Source organism: Mastomys coucha, unplaced genomic scaffold, assembly GCF_008632895.1.
Source record: "Mastomys coucha isolate ucsf_1 unplaced genomic scaffold, UCSF_Mcou_1 pScaffold9, whole genome shotgun sequence".
Lineage (NCBI taxonomy): Eukaryota > Metazoa > Chordata > Mammalia > Rodentia > Muridae > Mastomys > Mastomys coucha.
The window spans coordinates 1166228-1179077 of NW_022196915.1; the positions used below are offsets into that span (position 1 = coordinate 1166228).

The window sequence follows — 12850 nt, forward strand, 5'->3', positions numbered from 1 at the left end:
AGAGTAAAGGAGTTGAAAGAGATATTCCAAGCAGAAAGAACAAAGAAGCAAGCTGGTGTAGCCATTTTAATACCTAACAAACAGACTTTAAGCCAAAATTAATCAAAAGAGATGGTAAAGGATACTGCATACTAATAAAAAAAAAGCCATCATATGGTATTTCAATTCTTGATATCAGTGCCCCAAACACAGGGGCACCCACTTCTGTAAAAGAGACAGTACTGCAGCTTAAATCACATATTTCCCCTCACACTCTAATAGTGGGAGACTTGGATACCCCACTCTCACCAACAGACAGGTCATCCAGACAAAATTCTAAATAGAAATGCTGGAGCTAACTGATGCTATAAACCAAATGAACCCAACTGATACTTACCGAATATTCAATCTAAACAAAAGGATATACCTTCTTCTCAGCACTTCACAGAGCTTTCTCCAAAACAGACCACAGAATTAGACACACAGCAACTTCAATAGATATAAGAAAACTGAAATAACTCCCTGCATCCTATCAGACCACCATGGCCTAAAGCTCGATATCAACAACAGAAACAACAGAAAGCTTACAAACTCATGGAAACTGAATAGCTCTCCACTCACTGAAAACTAGGCCAAGACCGACTAACAGAAAGAAATTAAAAACTTCCTAGAATTCAATGAAAATGAAGGCACAGCATATCTGAGCTTATGGGACACAGTGAAAATGGTACTATTTGGGAAGTTCATTGCACTAAGTGCCTACATAAAGAGAGTTTGCTCTTTATGTGTACTCTTTGGTTGGAGTTTTAGTCCCTGGGAGCTCTGAGGGTACTAGTTAGTTCATATTGTTGTTCATCCTAAGGGATTGCAAACCCCTTCAGCTCCTTGGATCCTTTCTCTAGCTCCTTCATTGGGGACCCTGTACTCAGTCCAATGGATGGCTGTGAGCCTCTTCTTCTGTATTAGTTGGGCACTGGCAGAGCCTCTCAGGATTCAGCTATATCAGGCTCCTGTCAGCCAGCACTTGCTGGCATCCACAATAGTGTCTGGGCTTGGTGATTGAATATGGGGAGGATTCTCAGGTAGGGCAGTCTCTGGATTGTCCTTCCTTCAGTCTTTGCTCCACACTTTGTCTCTACAACTCCTTCCATGGGTATTTTGTTTCTTCTTCTAAGAAGGATTGATGTATCCACACTTTGGTCTTCCTTCTTCTTGAGTTTCTTGTGGTTTGTGGATTGTGTCTTGGGTATTCTGAGCTTCTGGGCTAATATCCACTTATCAGTGAGTGCATACATGTGTGTTCTTTTGTGATTGGGTTACCTCACTCAGGATGATATTCTCCAGATCCATCCATTTCCCTAAGAATTCATAAATTCATTGTTTTTAATAGCTGAGTAGTACTCCATTGTGTAAATGTACCACATTTTCTGTATCCATTCCTCTGTTGAAGGAAACCTCCAATCAAAGAGTACACATGGTGGGACTCAAGGCCCCAGCTGCATATGTAGCAGAGGATGGCCTAGTTGGTCATCAATGGAAGGATAGGCCCTTGCCCCTGTGAAGGTTCTATACCTCAGTGTAGGGGAATACCAGGGCCAGGAAGAAGGAGAGGGGTGGGTTGGTGAGCAGGGGGTAGGGGGAAGGAACATGTTTTTTTTTTTTCAGAGGGGAAACCAGGACAGGGGATATCATTTGAAATATAAATAAGGAAAATATCTAATAAAAAATAAGTTAAAAAAAGAAAGAATTACAGGCATGGAAATGGAGAGAAGCCTGAGGAAAAGAAGGTCCAATGACAATCCCAAAGTGGGATCCAGCTCAAGGGGAGGTCCCAAGGCCTGACACTATTACTGAGGCTATGGAGCACTCACTAAAAGGGACCTATCATGGCTGCCCTCCAGAAGACCTAGCAAGCAGCTGAAAGAGTCAGATGCAGATATTTGCACCCAACCAATGGACAGAAGCATCTGTCCCCTCTTGTTGAATTAGGGAAGGCTGAACGAAGCTGAGAAGAATGGCAACCCTGTAGGAGGACCAGCAGTCTCAATTAATCGGGACCCCCAAGATTTCCAAACATTGCACCACCAAACAGACAGCATATACCAGCTGATATGAGGCCCTCAATACACATATAGTAGAGGACTTCCAGGTCTGTGTTCATTCAGAGATGATGCACCTAACCCTCAAGAGACTGGAAGCCCCAGGGAGTTTAGAGGTCAGGTGGGGTGGGGGTGGGGGCATCCATGTAGAGACATGGTGGGTTGGGGAGGATTTGCGGGATGTGGAGCAGCTGGAGAGTTGATGGGAGTGGCAGGGAATGGAATATGGAGTGTAAAAAATAAATTAAATATAAAATTAAAAAAAGAGAGAGTTTGCATACTAGCAACTTAACAGAACTGAAAGCTCTAGAACAAAAAGAAGCACACCCAAGAGGAGTTAGATAGCAGGAAATAAACTCAGGGCTGAAATCAATAAAATAGAAACAAAGTGAACAATACAAAGTATCCATGAAACAGAAAGTTAGTTCTTTAAGAAAAATCAAGAAGACAGGCAAACACATATCCAAACTAACTAAAAGGTGGAGAGAGAATATCTAAATTAACGAAATCAGAAATCAAAAGGGGGACATAACAAGATACCAAGGAAATCTAAAAATATCACTAGATCATACTTCTAAAATCTATACTCCATAAAATTGGAAATTTGAAAAATAATGTATAATCTCCTTGGTAGGAACCACTTACTACAGTTAAATCTAGATTAGATAAACAATTTTTAATAGCAATGTGTTGTTTTATTACAAAGAGTGTCACAACATGAAAATATTTCAAAAAAGAATATTAGGCTAACCATTTCTACCTGCAGAACTGGGTGAGACAAGGCAATATGAGTTCTTCTGCTTGCCTGAGACTCCTGGGAAGATATAAACAGAACTAATCTAAAAATGACTTGTATAACCTTAGGCTGAATAAAAGAGTCCCAGAAGACCTAGTCTTCCCTTCTAGAAGCTCAGTAAGAACATCTGAGCAGAGCTCCTAAGTAGACACTGGGCACTTCAGGACTTTGTCTTGTGGTTGTTTCCTTCCCACTCATACCTTACATGGTTCAAAATGAAGACCTGGGACAGGATAGACAAAATAACTTTGGGAAGAGCTCCCTAGCACCACTGCCCCGGGCTCTGGTCCCTAGTTCCTATTTAGTCCCTGAGAACATTATATTTAATATATTTCATATAAATTCACAGATATTAGAATAAAATATGAGAGATTGTGGAAAAATGAGGAAGTTGGGCACAGGCCTGAACTGCAGATCTTGCTCAGGCCAGCTTGACCTCTTCTTTAACCCCTTTGGCTTCCAACTTTCAACTTCTGGCTTCTCCTCCTTGTTTTCCCCCTCTTCTGTTACTTCTTTTTCCTCTTCTGGATCTTTCTCTTTTTCATCCTCTGTTTTGACTCTTTTGGCTTTTTTGAAATTAGAAAAGTTCCTGTGACCACCTTCACCCTTCTCATCTGAATTGGAAAAGTCTTCCTTATAGACAATTTGCTTGTCAGAGGATGGAGATGTGTTAGTCAGGGTCTTCCTTATTCTCTTTACCACTCGCATCTAGGATGGCATATTCAGGTACTGCCTGCGTTTGGACCCCAGGAGCATGGGGAGAGCATCCTCAAGTTCTCAAAAAGCAACTGCTTGATCTTTTCCAGGTATTCATCAGTGTTGTGATTAGTTACTGGAAAGTTTAGGATTGAACTGGTTAGTTACTGGAAAGACTGATGTACTTAGAATATGGTCCAAAGTATTCAAACTAATCACTGTATGGTAGATCATTAGGGACCTCTGTGTCAAGGGCCAGAGCTGTTTCTTACATCTAGCACAGAGTGACATTATGGATTGTCCCTCCTTCTAGCATTAGCATAGCAAGTTGAAACTCTTGACAAATTCCAAACACTGGACATTCTATCTTTGATGATCACATAGAAGCAATCTAACTACTTCCTGGACCCATTGTAAGGGTCCATTCCTTCCTCCCCATTGTAAGGCTACTGCACTTGGTAGGAACTTCTCCATTACTTTGGATATGATGAACTTGAAAATGGCTTCATGGGACTCCATCACTGATCTCATCTCATGGTAGTTGACATCCCTAATATTCTGTAGGTCCCCAGTTCCTGGGAAGTGCTCTTGGTATTTATAAATGGACACAATCATGACTTTGTGGTACTGAAGACCTCTTCTGTGCCATCCTCATAGTAAATATCAATGTCAATATATAACACACTTTGATGACACTTGAACAGTTGCAAGAAGGCCAAGACAGTATCATTGACCTTACAGAAGCCAATTCTTTGTATGACACAGGCTACCAGCCTAGTTCACAGTAATGTGCATCTGCTGCACCTGTCACAGAGTCATCAGTAGACAACCAACAGAACTCAAAGAAGCCATCAAATACTAGACAGACCTTACCAACATTTAATCTCTGTATCTGCATGCTATACTCAGACATGTTGTCTGGGTGATATAATGTAAGTATTTAATGTACTCAACATGGTGGTACTTGGTCATATCCTTAGCATTGACTTAGATACCATAGTTGAACAGCATATTTTGACTCATGTAGATTCAGTGAGGCTTCATTAGATGGCTTTGTCCATAATGGTAGTTTCTAGCATTCCTGTCATAGTAGAAACAGACTTTCCTGTACCATCATGTTTCCTGCCCAGCTCTCCCATCAGTCTCCAGATAAACACATCAAAACAATAACACATCAAGAAGATTATCCACCATGATCAAGTAGGTTTTATTCCAGAACGGAAGGACAGTTCAACATACAATAATAAGTCAACGTAATCCACCATATAAATAAATGGAAAGAAAAAAATCTCATATGAATATCCATTAGACACTGAAAAAAACCTTTGACAAAAGCCAATACCCCTTCATGGTAAATTTCCAGGTAAGATCAGAGATATAAGGGACATATGTAAATGTAGTAAAGCCAATTTATAACAAGCCTATATCCAACATAAAATTAAAAAGAGAGAATCTCAAAACAATTTCACTAAAATCAGGAACAAGACAAGATTGTCCTTTCTCTTCATATCTAGTCAATATAGTACTTGAAGTTTTAGTTGAAACAATAAGACAACTGAAGGAAATCAAGGGGATACAAATTGGAAAGGAAGAAGAGAAAGTATCACTGTTCACAGATGATATGATACTATACATAAGTGATACCCAATATTCTACCAGAGAATTCCTCCAAGTTGATAAACATTTTTAGCAAAGTGGCTAGATATAAGATTATTTCACACAAGTCAGTAACCCTCCTTTATACAAAGGACAAAGAGACTGAGAAAGAAATCATAGAAACAACACCTTTCACAATAGCCTCAAATAATATAAAATATCTTAGGGTAACTCTGATTAAACAAGTGAAAGACTTGTTTGATAAAAACTTCAAGCCATTGAAGAAAGAAATTGAAGAAAATAACAGAAGATGGGAGACCTTTCAGGACCATGGATAAGTAAGATTAGCATAGTAAAACTGGTCTTCCCATCAAAAGAAATCTACAGATTCAACTTAATCCCCATCACAATTTCAACAAAGTTCTTTATAGACCTTGAAAGGACAATTTTTAACTTCTTATGGAGCAAAAAATGCTGGGTGGCTAAAACAGTCCTGAACAATATAAGAATTCCTGGAGGTATCAATAACACTATCAATAGAATTAAGTTGAAGACTTAGACATAAATCCACACAACTATGGTCACCTGATGCTTGAAATATATAATGGGAAAAAGAAAGCATCTTTAACAAATGGTGCTGGTCTAACTGAATATTTGCATGTAGGAGAATGCACATAGATCCTCATTTATCACCATGCACAAAATTCAAGTCCAGTTTGATCAAAGACCTCAATACACTGAACCTGAGAGAAGAGAAAGCAAGAGAAAGCCTTGAAAACATTGGTACAAGAGACAACTTTCTGAAAAGAACAGTAGTGCAGATATTAAGAACAATAATAAATGCATCCCCATAGGAATACCACAACAATACCAACCAACCAGACCCTACAAACATCCCAGGGACTAAAGCACCAACCAAAGAGTACACATGGGATGACCCATGGCTCCAGCTAGATACGTAACAGAAGATTGCCTTAGCAGGCATCACTGGGAGGGGGGCCCCTTGGCCCTGTGGAGGCTTGATGACCCAGTGTAGGGAAATGCTAGGGTGCTGAGGCAAGAGTGGGTGGGAAAGTGAGGGAGCACCCTCATAGAAGCAGGGGGAGGAGGTAGAGGGCTTGTGAATGGGAAATTGGGAAGGGGGATAACATTTGAAATGTAAATAAATAACCAATAAAAATGAAGAAAAAATAAATGGAACCTCATGTAACTGAAAAGTTTCTGTGAGGCAAAGGACACTAGTAATAAGACAAAATGGAAATCTACAAAAAGAAAACATTCACCAATTCCACAACTGATAGAGGTCTAAGAATCTAAAATACATAAAGTACTCAAGGAACTAAATGTCAACAAACCAAATAACCCAATTAAAAATGGTACAGTTCTAAACAGAGAATTCTCAACCAAGGAATTGCAAATGGTCGAGAAACAGTAAAATAAATGTTCAGTGCTCTGCCCCTCACTGGCTGTAGCACTCTGGAGAACAGGTCCTGTACCTTTCCTAGTCAACACAATGGAACTGGCCCTGATAGTGAAGGCATAGGTGAACCAGCTCTGACAGTGTGAAAACAGAAGAGCTGGCCCAGACCCTCGCTAGCTACAGCACTTGGAACAGTGGGCCTGGTGTCTCTACTGGGTAGCACAGTGGAGTTGGCTCTGGAGGTATGTGTGTGTGTGTGCGCGTGTGTGTGTGCGCGCGCGCGCGCGCGCGCGCGCGCGCCCAGTAAGCCTACCCTTAGGGCATGAGAGCTGGAGAATTAACCCTGCCTCCTGCTGATGGCAGCACAGGGTGGGCTAGCCAGAGCAGTGCTGGAGAGGTCCCACTGATAGTACAGATGTGAGAGAGCCAGTGGGCTGACAAGCTCAGCCACTACCCAGGCCTAGATACAGGGCTTTGTGTTGGCCCACCCCAAACTCTACATCATTTGTGAACTATTGGAGTTAATGAAAGGTCTGGTTCTGCTGGTCCAAAGCTGCAAGTTCTCTGTGACTCAGGGCAACAACAGGATTACCAGGAGAAGTCCCAGGGAATATCCAATAGTGATGGTGCAACAGAAGCAATGAGTTATTTGCAAATGAAGATGTGTGGACAGAGGGATATACTGTGGGACACACTATGGCACACTACACCTTCTGCCATGAGATGTTTTCTATGTTTTATTTCAGGGGAGGTTGTAAGGGCAGAGGGTAGATAGTAGGAGAAAGAGATGAGTGGGACTGGGGTGCATGATATGAAGAAACTCACAAAGAGTCAATGAAAAGGTTGAAAAAAAGAGAAATGTTCGGCATCTTTAGCCATCAGAGAAACGGAAATCAAAATGACTTGGGGACCTCATCTTATAGCTGTCAGAATGGCTATGAGATCAATAACATAAGTGACAGCTCATGCTGGAGAGGATGTGGAGCAAGGGGAAGAATCCTCCATTGCTGGTAGAGTGCAAACTTGTATAGTCACCATGGGATTCAATATGGCAGTTCCTCAGAAAATTGGGAATTGATTTACTTCAAGACCCAGCTATATCGCTCTTAAGCATATACTCAAAGCATGCTCCACAAGGACACTTGATGGACTTCATGTTTCTAGTGGCTTTATTCATAATATCCAGAAACTGGAAGCAACATAAATGTCTCTTAACTGAAGGATAGATAAAGAAAATGCTGTACATTTACACAAGGGAATATTATTTGGCTGTTAAAAAATGACATCATGAAACTTGCTCGCAAATAGATGGAATTAGAAAAAAATCATCCTAAGTGAAGTAACATAAAGCCACAAAGACAAAAATGTTATCTATTTTCTTATAATTGGATATTATTTATTAAGTAAATAATAATCAAGCTACAATCCCAGACTCGGAGAAGTTAGGTAAAGAGGGGGGTCTAAGGGGGACACATGGGGAGCTCCTAGGGAAGGGGAAATAGAATAAAATTTACAGGTGAACATGGGTGGAAGGGGCTGGGAGCCAGAGAGATCACTGTGAGGGGAATAGAGGGATAGAAGGAGAAGCAGCTGGAATTGGGTGGCATTTGGATGGTGGTATGGAAATCTAGTGTAATGGAAACTTCCTGGAATCTCTGAGTGTGACCCTAGTGAACACTCCTAGCAATGGAGGTGAAGGAGTCTGAACTGGCCATGTTTTATAGCAAGGCAAGGCTTCCAGTGGCAACATTAGGCTGCATTTGGTTGAGCTTTTGGCTGAGGGCATCCCATGAAGATCCCTAAACAATTCAGGATAACTCTAGGATATAGGGTTGCTCTCTGAAACCTGACAATGGGACCCCATTGCTGAAGACAGCATCTATAGAGCTCATTGAGTGTGGAGTGGTAGAGCTAGTGCCTGCATGGGGCCTTCACCCCTGTGTTCTAGTCTCTTTGAAGCAAGCGGTACAATGTAGGCTTCAGAGAGCTAGACACCAACTCAGCTACAAAACCCTCTAGGTATAACCTGTCCTGCATGCAAGATTTTCTGGGCAATGGTGGCTCAGAACTTGTGGAAGTGGCCAATCAATGTATGGTTGAATTTGAGGCTGATGCCAGCCAGGAGAGGAAGCACACTCCCTAGACTATCCTGGATGAATAGCCCAGAGACCTAGTAAAGAACCAAACATAACTGGGAGCAGGGGGAGAAAAGAGAGAGAAAAAAGAATTAAATAACTAGCAATATTTTGTTTGGAATAATATCAGAATGACTCCCCCATCCCAAGACACACACACACACACACACACACCCTGATGGAAACCATAGCAGTTCTGTCTGAGAAATGTGTGTCCTGAACTCTGCAGCAAACAGCTTTCTCTTAAGGCAGATCTCCAAGCCTAGATCAATGTAATCAATGGCAAATGTCAAGTTCTGTTCCTTTCTCAGTTCAGGTATGGGGCCGGAGACTAGTCTAGAGGCCAGCTGTAAAAAAGAGTCTTTATAGTAATGTTGGGCCATACAGCCACAAAATGAGAACAGGAATGTACATGGTTTTCAGTTTTCATAAAATTAAATTTTCTAGCACTGATCCTTTTAAAAACAGAAATTAATTTGAACAATATACCTTATTTTTCTCAACATATAAAAGGTATTATAATTTCAACATGTTAGTACAAAAATTACTAAGGAAGTATTTTGCTTTGGGGTGTCTTTTGTGCTAAGCCTTTGAACTGGTCTGTAATCTACCAGGCACCTCACGGCCTGTCTGGGCCAAAGGGTCGGCGCTAACATCTACAGGTACTTAGGATCCACAGGTACTGCACCATGTATGGAAAGGCAGAGTTTCACTGCAGAGAGCCAGTGCTGGGGCTTGGGACTCAGGAGGCTTTGCTTCCCCCCACCCAGAAGGTTCCCATCCCTTACATTTGTTCAGCAAAATGCCTGATGTGTAGTTCCCCTATGGAAAGGCTTAGAAACACAGTGGAGCAACTATTCTCATGTGGAACCAGACTGCTGTGAGCAAACATGGTCCTTCTAGGAAGGTACTAGGTGAGGCTCATTCTGTAAAGCTCTTTCTATTAAAGGATGCCCAGTCTGGCAGGCTGAATGTGTTCTTTCAGTTGGAGAAGTGGAGCTGTAGCTCAGAAGCAGATGGAAGACATGTTGTTTACCTTAAACTATGATCAAGACTGAAGCACCAGACCAGGGACTTTTATATCCCCCTTATTTGCTGATATATTCAAGTACCCACAGTAGCCAAATATGGTTCCTGTTGCCACACTGTCTCTCCCTGGCTCACTAGTTTTAAGAGCAGAGATCAGAGAGACATGTTCACCCCCTGAACCACTGTCTGACTTACCCAAAAGCAGAGGACAGATGCTCTCTTTGACTGAGTTTGTTTATATTTAAAAATGAATGTCATAGAAGAGCACAGGTGACATACAGCTGCAATCCCAGCACGTGGGAGGCTAAGATGGAAAGGGGGCTAGTTCAGGACCAGCCTGGATTACATCATGAGTCTGAAGTTAGGTTGGGCTGCAGAAGAAGACCACAACTAAATAAGAATAGATAAGTGTATAAATAGTATAATATTCTCCACATGGTTGAATTGAAAGATCAAGAAAGACATGCCCATGGTCATGCCCCCCCCCACCTTGCCAACACAATAAGCACAGTGAGCACGAACCTCCTTTCTGCCTAACTTCTGTTTTACAGGTGAAAATGCTGCCAGACACATGAGAACAGATGCTCAGTCAGATGCTGTTGAACTTGTAACCCCGTTCTTGAGGGCAAATCATGTCCATGTCACAACTGAGACACGGAATGTTCTCACTGGGCTGTTACTTCTTGGGATCTCCTCGAGTTTGAAAGATGCACTCAGCCGAGACTCTAAAGCCAAGCTCCCTAGACGAGCTCCGGGTCACACCTCTACTCTTTAGTTTTAGGCTTCATTTCAAGTATAGCATCAAAGCTCGTCTGTTCCCTGCCCTTCTAGAAAAGAACTGGACAGGCTAAAAAGAGAAGAAAAAGAATATTGACTCAGTGTAGCTTATAAGCTGACCTGTCAACTCGGGGACTACTGGTGAGTCTCACAGGCCTCTTGCACAAGTATCAGCTGAGATAAAGTAATGCTTGTAATAGTTCCTGCAGTGGTGGGCACTCTGAAATGTGAGCCCCACTTTTTAAAAAAATCATCTGGAATTTCCTTTTTAACTCCATTTATTTATTTATTGATTTTACATCTGGATCGCTGCCCCTTCTGGTTCCCCCTTCACAGAGTCCCTCCCCTCTCCTCCCTCTCCTCTATTAGGGCGGGGACCCCACTGGCTATCCCCCCACTCTGGCACATTAAGTCTCTGTGAGGTTAGGTGCATCCTCTGCCACTAAGGCCAGACAAGTCAGCCCAGTTGGGGAACAGGCAATAGCTTTAGGGATAGTTCCCAGTCCAGTTGTTAGGGGATCCACATAGAGACTGAGATATGTATCTGCTACATATGTGCTGGAGGCCTCAGATCATCCTGTATATGCCTTTTGGTTGGTGGTTCAGTCTCTGAGAGCCCCCAGGGGTCCAGGATAGTTGACCACTGGTCTTCTCGTGGAGTTCCCATCTCCCAACCCTTCCTTAAGAATTTCAGAGCTCTGTCCAATATTTGGCTGTAGGTCTCTGCATCTGTTTCAGTCAACTGCTGGGTGGAGCCTCTCAGAAGACAGCTATGCTAGACTCCTCTTTGCAAGCATAAAAGGGTATCATTAATAATGTCAGTTACTGGTGCTTGCCCATGGAATGGTTCTAAAGTTGGGCCAGTTATTGGTTAGCTTTTTCATTACTCTTTGGTGAGCCCCACTTTTAAATAGAATTTCCCAGTCTGTTCCTCAGGCCATATATCCACTGTTGGAACTGAATATCTGTAGTGCCTGATCTTGTTTCTCCTGGAATGAAGGAAAGCAGAGTATGAACTACTTCTCTAGAATATTCAAATAGTTGTTACTTGTCCTACTTTGCTTTCTGTTGCTGTGATAAACATCATGACCAAAAGCAATTTGGGGAGGAAGGCATTGCTCCAGCTTTCAGGTTACAGTCCATCCTTGAGGGGAGTCAGGGCAGGAACTTGAAGCAGAAAGCATGGAGCAATGCTGTTATCAGCTTCCTCTCTCGTCTCATGCTCAGCTGGCTTTCTTTTAAACTCATGGCCATTGACCCAGGAGTGGCACTGCCCACAGTTCATGGGGTCCTCACACAACAAAAGGTCACACAGACTTGTCAACAGGCCAATTTGAGCCTCCTCAGATAACCCTTGTCTAAGTCATGTTGACATGGAAGCTAACTAGGAGACCAACAGTTTCCTCAACATCTGCTGCCCATGTGGTTTAGGTGGTTGGCTTGCATGTTCATTCTTGAAGTTTTATATATGTCCATCTACAGCCTTCTCTTTACACTTCATCCACATATGATTCTAGAATATGAGAGGTTACCTGTGTCCAAAGTAGTTTAGTGTTGATTTTTAGCACTGGGCAGAGAAGGCTGAGGAGTCAGGAATGGCTTTCATTGCTTATATTGGTGCCCAACAATCCTGCCAAATGCCCAGAATGGCCCATAACTTTAATGCTGCTGTGTAAGCTGTAGGAGCTCCAATTTTTGGACCCCAGGATGCTGCTGTTTGTAGCCATGCCAACATGTTTAGGCATCACTATCACAACCTAGCCTCCATGCCAAAGAGTTTGGACAACCTTTTTTGTTTGTTTGTTTGTTCTCTGGTGACAGATGGTGAAAGGGCTAAGAACAGTCTGCACAGGGAACAACGAACTGGGGGCACAGAAGTGTAGACTGTCACTTCTGAGGAGCCTAAGCACTTTAGGGCACTAAAATGGTACAAATTCCCAGGGGAGATGGCAGAGGTCTTAGAAGGTCTGTGGAATTACCTCATGGCTGTGTCATCTGCAAAAGTTTGTAGGCCTGATACTGAGGTAGGCTTGGGAAATGGGCAGCTGAGTCAGGTTGCGACTGAAACTTGAGTCTGAGCAGGTGCCAAGAGAAGACCCAACTTTACTCATTTTCTTCCCAGTGATGCCTCCTGTGAAACAGGACCATAAGCTCCCCCTTTCTCTTTCTCCTTTTCTTTCTTCATTTCTTTTTTTCTTTCTTCATTTCTGTTTTCTTTCTCCATTTTTCTTTCTTTCTTTCCTTTGTTCCTTCTTTCTTTGTTCCTTCTTCTTCTTTCTTTCCTTTCTTTCTTTCTTTCTTTCTTTCTTTCTTTTTTTTTTTT

The 12850-nt window shown here is 42.2% G+C and overlaps 1 pseudogene; it reads right to left on the reverse strand.

The window, feature by feature from the left end:
• Positions 1 to 3295: 3295 nt before the first annotated feature.
• Positions 3296 to 12511, reverse strand: LOC116085141 (annotated as a pseudogene).
• Between the last annotated feature and the right edge of the window lie 339 nt (positions 12512 to 12850).